Here is a 7,864-nt window from a genome sequence, read left to right as displayed (position 1 = left end):
TCGGCAGGACTCGTCGGCGCTCGGATGAGAAATGCGCGGGCTCGCCGATCCGCCCTTTCGTTTCCCTCCCGTCCCGTGTGTGCTGGGCACCATACGATGGCATGATGTTCTTGTAAGCCAGGTCCCAAAATCTTTAAAGCCGCCTCGGAGATGTTCCCAATTAAACAGAGGCGGCAGGCTATTTGGGAGTCTGTTAGTACCAAGGCTGACTCTCCTCTCAGGTCTTTATCCTTGTGGCGATTGCTACCACCTCTGTCGTACTGGCTGATTTTACTTTGGTATAGAGGCTGTTATGGGGCACTACAAATGAATGTTGAGTCACGCTGCATTAGTAAATTTCACTTCCGCGATTTAAAAGGCAAACGTGAACGTGGGAGGAGGCGAACTAAGCCAAAAATAACGATAAAACAGAACAATAATTGGGTGGCGGCCACCATTATGAAGTCCCTGCTAACCGCGAGCCATGCTGTCGTATATTTTGACAGCGCCTGCACGTGTTTAGTTTCATTTGATTTCAGCGTTTGATTTGGAAGCAGTTAGCGCAAAACAAAGATAAACAGGGGCAGTGGACATAAATATAGGCTAACAATGATGACGATTTCAATTATTCCGCAGAAGGGTGCAGAACCTGAGAATTATACAGGGTGTACAGCTACACTTTGTTTTAACAGGACACGCATGAACACCAGAAATGTATTGTAAGAAGCATGAAAGTAAACAAGAAACATAAAAAATTTAGGAACACAGGTGCTTCTAGAAGAACGGTAATATCACGTGGTTCAATGTAATACAAATAAAATATTCTCGTAATAGATAATAATACAATGCACTTCATTGGTAATCGATAAAAAAAGGATTACATTGCATTCTAAAGAAGGCGAAGAAATGACCAAGAAAATTTCAATAACCTTTACAGCGCCAATATCACACAAGTTCAAGAAGTTACCTTGAAATCCATGACGTCACACTGACTACGGATGTGGAGATTTAGGCGCAAAATTAAAGAAAGAGGAGAAGTTGTGCTTTCTTTCCTTCCACTAGTCGTCGAACGTTTTCCGCTAAACGAATAAAAGCAGTGTTTTGAAAGAATAGTTATTTATCTTTCCTACAAATGTATTTTACGTGCTTTTTCGATCACTACAGTCGCAGGCTTGCGACAAATGAAGACATAGAGACATAGACATAGAGACATAAATGACGAGAAGGAAAGGTTACTACGATAGTTGCGGAGAGAGCCAGACAGAAGCAGAGGGGGACGAACACTTGAAATTTTTCGAACGAAACTAAGTCAGTATTGAAGTTTAAGGCCCCAGTATAAATGTAGCTTCAACTCTTCTCTGGACTCTGCAACAAAGACTGGCGGATAAAGCAGAGCGTCTGCAAATATAACGAAGTGAAGTTGATTTTGCTTTGGGGTGTTTTATTTTCAGACGCTTTGAATGAATACAGTAAAATGTATATGAAGTGAAACGGCTAGATGCTAACAGCAAAACATGTCCTGGGATTAAAACTGTACTGGTTATGTTGCGACGTTAACAAAAAAATAATGAAAAAAAAAGAAAGAGCTACTAAAGGTCCGACTGATGAAAACATTTTTGCCGCCTAAGAGGTGGAAATGAACACAGTAAAGAAAAAACCTTTCTGTGTGATATATATATATATATATATATATATATATATATATATATTGTCACCTAGTAGTGACGCTGAAGTAAACAGTCGTAAACGGTGTATGACGAAACTGGTTGTTTATAGGGCGAACCTGTGCCCACAAAAGCAAGCTACACTGAAAGCACAACGATAGCGGCGAACACAGTCGGCGATCGTCGAAAATCTGATCAGCGGCAAAACGCGTCGACTTTTATACCTGAGTCATCGAAGGTTCCAGAATAATCCCTGGTACGCGCGTGTCTTCCAGAAAGTTCTAGACAATTCGCGTCGCTCATACAATCAGATAACATAAGCGTCGGTGAAAACAGGCAACGGAAAGAAGCATCGATAACGTTCTAGAAACTTCCGGTACAGGCGCGTCCTGCGCCCGAGCGATAACGTTAACATTTGTTAGCCGGTGGAAAGCGGCCATCGGCGAAAGATAAACATGTGTACGTTTCAATACCCTCCCCTTAAAAGCAGCGTCCCGATGCTACAAACAAACGCGAAAGCGGAAACAAAACGACCGCGTAATAAAGGAAGAAATATAAACAAACGTAACAAAGTACCGTATAAGTCTTCGTCAGTCGGGGCCGTAGAAAGGCTTAAGACGCACCCACGTGGATGACTTATCAGGTCGTGCCCGGCGGCCGCTGTGAGTGGAAATGCCCGTCTGGCACGACCTCATAGGTCCAGTGCGCCAATACGTCGGATATCTTATATGGTCCGAAATAGCGACGCAACAGTTTCTCGCTAAGTCCTCGTCGGCGTATCGGAGTCCAGACCCAAACACGGTCGCCGGGCTGGTACTCGACGTAGCGTCGTCGTAGATTGTAGTGTCGGCTGTCGGTCCTCTGCAGGTTCTTGATGCGCAGGCGGGCGAGTTGTCGACCTTCTTCGGCACGCTGCAAATAAGTGGCAACGTCGAGATTTTCTTCGTCAGCGACGTCTGGTAGCATGGCGTCAAGCGTCGTTGCCGGGTTCCTTCCGTAGACCAGGTTGAAAGGCGCCATGTGCGTCGTTTCTTGCACGGCCGTGTTGTATGCAAGCTACACTCAAAGCACAACGATAGCGGCGAACACAGTCGGCGATCGTCTAAAATCTGATCAGCGGCAAACGCGTCGACTTTTATACCTGAGTCATCGAAGGTTCCAGAATAATCCCTGGTACGCGCGTGTCCTTCCAGAAAGTTCTAGACAATTCGCGTCGCTCATACAATCAGATAACATAAGCGTCGGTGAAAACAGGCAACGGAAAGAAGCATCGATAACGTTCTAGAAACTTCCGATACAGGCGCGTCCCTGCGCCGAGCGATAACGTTTAACATTTGTTAGCCGGTGGAAAGCGGCCATCGGCGAAAGATAAACATGTATACGTGTCAATATATATATATATATATATATATATATATATATATATATATATATATATATATTGTTACGTGGCGGCATCGGGCTCAAAAAGGATTTTCCACACCCGTTCACCATGGTTCTGAGTTGGCGCTGGCGAACACTCCTATAGGGCTAGATCTAGTAAACATAAATACCCAAGTTAGTGGCCGAATTGATGGCTGTCGCTGTAGCACAATTGGTAGTGCAGCGCACGCGCAATGCGGAGGTTGCAGGTTCGGCTCCAGCCCGGCGACAAGTTCTGTTTTCTCCACTTTCATTCTTCTTTTATTCATTATTTCCTACATTTCAATTTAAACCACACTTAAGTTTCCCCGATGCTTTCTTTGGTTCCTGTTGGCTTTATGTGGTCATGATTAACAAATCGAGCCCCTTGGTAACTCTTCTGCTTCTATAATATATATATATCTATATATATATATATATATATATATATAGTCAATTAGGAGTTTGCGCTGAACCCGGTGAAATATTATGAAAGAAATGCTCACACGTTTAACAACAACAAAAATACTATTATTTTACTGACGTTCGGCCGGTGGTCCGGCCTTCATCGGAGTGAATGAGAATACACAAGACGTTCGTTCCCAAGGTTTCGGGAAGTCACGTGGAAAGCACATGTGGCTCCAAACAATGTGTAGGGGGAAAAAACAAACAGCAAAAATACCCGTTTTTTTTTTTTAAACGAGGCACTAACAGATGGAGAGAGCACCACACGTGGATGGCTGTGATGAGTCACGGAGGTGGACGCGTGGTCCTCACCGTCAAAGAAGCGGTAAAAAAAATTGGTGGCGGAAGGGGGAAAAAGGGAGGAAAACATATGTGGGTGGCTTTGATGAGCCGCCTCTAAGGCAGCGCGTTCCCCAGTCCCGAGGGACCACCATCGTTTAAGATAAGAAGACACTCCACGGCAGACACGCCGTGCGAAGGGGTCATGCGACACGATAACGTCTCCAGAGTGAAAAGAGAGAGGATATGCGGGACGTGCCAGCACGAAGCAAGACCGTCTTATATGCGTTGCGGTTAGATTACAAGGAATTAACTTTCGGCTATAACCACATTTGTCTAATCAGAAGGCAAGGACGTGAGTTTCCCTTTGCTTTCATTAATACCCGAGGCGGTGGTATTAAACTTTATAGATAAGATAGGACTTCGCGAATTTCCCGGTCGTGGTGTGAGCGAAAGCCTGATTCCAATATTGTCGCCTTTAAGTCATTGAAAGAGTGACCGGGAAGGTTGACATGTTGGATACGGGAAGGTTCAAAGAGATTTGTGTGTGACCTGTGGTTATTAAATCGTATCCTGAAAGGTGTCTCCATCTGACCAATATACTGTTGACTACAAATTGTACATTCAAGAAGATAGATCACATTGGCGGTGTCACATGTAAAGTTTCCTTTTATTTGAACTGAGAAGTTGGACGCGGTACTGGTTGCTTTCTGTGTTGTCCTCATGTGAGGACAAACCTGGCAACGTGATTTGTTGCAAGGCATACAGCCTGTGCCATGGCTTGGGATTATGGTTGACTTTGTCAAACTGTCGCGTAAATTTTTATTTCTCCTATACACGACGCGGGGCGGTTCCACAAATATGCGCTTAAGGCGATCGCTTTGTGCAAGTATATTATGGTGCTTTCTAAGAATCGCTGAAACCTTGGGCACCGACGCAGAGTGGGTAAGGATTAGATTTGTGCATTGTTCACTATCAGATAGTTTAGCTTTAAGTATGTCGGCACGGTTGAGCTCGCCAGCTCTGTTTACAGCATCATCAATTATTTTTGCCGGGTATTTCTGCTTCAGGAGGGCGTCTTTCATTAGCGCACAATTAGCAATGAAATCTTCTTTGTTTGAACATATACGCTTAAAGCGGTGGGCTTGGCTGTACGGAATGCCCGTTTTACAGTGTCTGACGTGACTGCTATAGAAATGCAAATACTGGTGGGTGTCTGTTGGCTTCCTGTAAAGTTTGGTAGTTAATCTGCCTCCAGACAGTGAGACGCTTACATCGAGGAAGTTAACACTGTCCTGCGAGTAGTGGTGAGAAAAAGAAATAGTGGGATGAGCACGATTGAAGTCACCTATAAATTTTAAGAGATCTGTTTCACCATGAGGCCATATCATAAAGATGTCATCGATAAAACGCTTGTAGCAGAGTGGCTTTAAGCTGCGAGACGCGAGAAATTCTTCTTCTAGTACAGCCATAAAAATATTGGCGAAATTACGACCTATTCTTGTTCCCATTGACTGTTCCGCTTACTTGCACGTAATGGACCCCGTTAAACTCAAAATTGTTTAGTTCGAGAACTAACTTAAGGAGTGTCTGTAGCGTGTAGCAGTCAACAGGCTTAGCGACTGGCGAATCTTCATATGCTGATAGCACCGCCCTTATCCCATCAGAATGAGGGATATTTGTGTATAGAGAACTAACATCGAGTGTAACGAGTAAGCATTCAGGAGGTACTTCTAATTCTATGATGCCAGAAAGAAAATGACTGGTATCCTTTACAAAAGACGAAAAGGTACTTGGTATTCCATGAATTAAGCTGTCAACGTAGCGTGATATGTTTTCAGTGACAGTGCCTACACCGGAAATAATGGGTCGGCCTGGGTTGTGTTCTTTATGAATCTTGGGTAAGAGATAAAACCTTCCCGCTACGGGACTGAGCGGTATTAGAGAGTTGCCGATTGTTGTATCCATCTTCTTATCCTTTACAAGTTCCGTGATTCTATTCTTGATCTCGAGTTTAAAATCTTTAGTAGGATCATAAGTTAGTGTTTATAGAACGCGCTGCCTTAGAGGCGGCTCATCAAAGCCACCCACATGTGTTTTCCTCCCTTTTTCCCCCTTCCGCCACCAATTTTTTTTTCTCTTTTTTTCCCCCGCTTCTTTGACGGTCAGGACCACGCGTCCACCTCCGTGACTCATCACAGCCATCCACGTGTGGTGCTCTCTCCATCTGTTAGTGCCTCGTTTAAAAAAACGGGTATTTTTGCTGTTTATTTTGTTTTTTCCCCTTACACATTGTTTGGAGCCACATGTGCTTTCCACGTGACTTCCCGACACCTTGGGAACGAACGTCTTGTGTATTCTCATTCACTCCGATGAAGGCCGGACCACCGGCCGAAACGTCAGTAAAATAATAGTATTTTTGTTGTTGTTAAACGTGTGAGCATTTCTTTCATAATATATATATATATATTCTTGTAGCAAAAATGTCAGATGTATACAGGTGGTAACCATTTTTTCAGACGCCCGATTTTTTGGGGGGGAGGAGGGACCAGAGCGATTATTACCACTTCCCTGCAACACCGCCACCTGCCCCTAGGCACCAATGTACAATGACAATAACCAATATTTCAGACGCTGCATGGTGTTTTGAGAACATGGTCGCCATGAACAACCTTGGCCGTTTGGGATGTAAACCTCGCTTGGGATGTAAATGCAACTTTGGCTGCCAACTCCCGACGAAGGAGCTGATGGCAAGCCGTCGCAGGAAGCGCGCCATCAATATGTTCGCACTCGTAGACTATATCGGTGATCGAGCACGGGATCAGATGGATGGGTTTGACTGACGGCCGTACGAGCAGAGTACGGGTCCTCGTGTGCTTCCCTCGGTGTCAGAAAAGCCTGGCGGAGGTTGTCGCGTTTTCCCCAGCGGATACGCTTAGTTCGACTGCAGTTGCCGAGCCAACGTGCTGAACCCGTGTGATAACACTGGTCACACTGTTGCATATTCACAGCGGCGCAGAGCATGTATATAATACGGATGTAACAAGGTACACTTCTAATAGCGATCGAGCCTGATCAGGATAGAATTTCTTGATTGTGACTGGCTCCTTTGCACAAGCTGTGTAAAAGAGCCAACAGGGTCAATAAATTTGATCACCATTGGGTTCAAATGCGATCAAAAGTGCACGTGTGACACCGGTAAATTCGTGGTTCCCGCGTCTCAGATCGACACGGCAAAATGCAGATGGGCCATCAAATTCCGCAGGAAACCCATTTCTTGTACCCCACTAGCACTTCTTTTGCATAGACTCATTGTTTTGTTTTTGCAGGTATATGCGTGGACACTTGAAACGAATATCAGATAAACGTAAGATATTTTTGCGTTCAATGAGATTTATTATAAGAAGGTGCGACTGTTGATATATAAACACACATAAATACCATGTGAAAGTTAGACAACTACCCATAATGGAGTGCACAAAAGACGCAAGGAAAAGCTGTTGTAAAGTAAATGATTGATAACGACTCCAGCAGAATGGCCAAGATTCATTGCTGCCAACATGCAATGTCATTAACTGCTTCTTAACACTTATCACTTAAGTGCAATTGCATGACGCAGACTTGGGCGTCTCCCTTTGCAATGAAATGAAGCGAACCAACAGCCCCCAGGTTTGCAATGAAGCTGTAATCGTAATCTACTCGCATGCATCTCTCAACTTTCTGCCGCAGTAATTGCCCGCAAGTACGGGTTCAAGCAACGATTAACAAGCTAGTTTGCCACCAGGCTTCATTAATGTGGTGACACCGTGCTCCAAGATTGCACAATTCCACGCCATGCACATAAAAACAAACACCGGCATATCCGGTATGTCAACACAAAATGAGGTCTGCAGCAACGTCTCGCCACGCTTGCGGTGGCACGTGCTAGATAACAAGTGTACACTCCGCAACGACCGAAGGTAAGATAAAGAGTGCGGTCTTGTTGCACAATGCTTGTAACGCTCCCGGCTTGTGCCTGCAGATGTACACACACACCAGTCTTATCTCGTGTGCACATCTACGCAGAGGAGACGATA

The sequence above is a fragment of the Dermacentor silvarum genome, unplaced genomic scaffold (assembly GCF_013339745.2).
Source record: "Dermacentor silvarum isolate Dsil-2018 unplaced genomic scaffold, BIME_Dsil_1.4 Seq262, whole genome shotgun sequence".
Lineage (NCBI taxonomy): Eukaryota > Metazoa > Arthropoda > Arachnida > Ixodida > Ixodidae > Dermacentor > Dermacentor silvarum.
Note: the sequence above shows the minus strand (reverse complement) of the source record.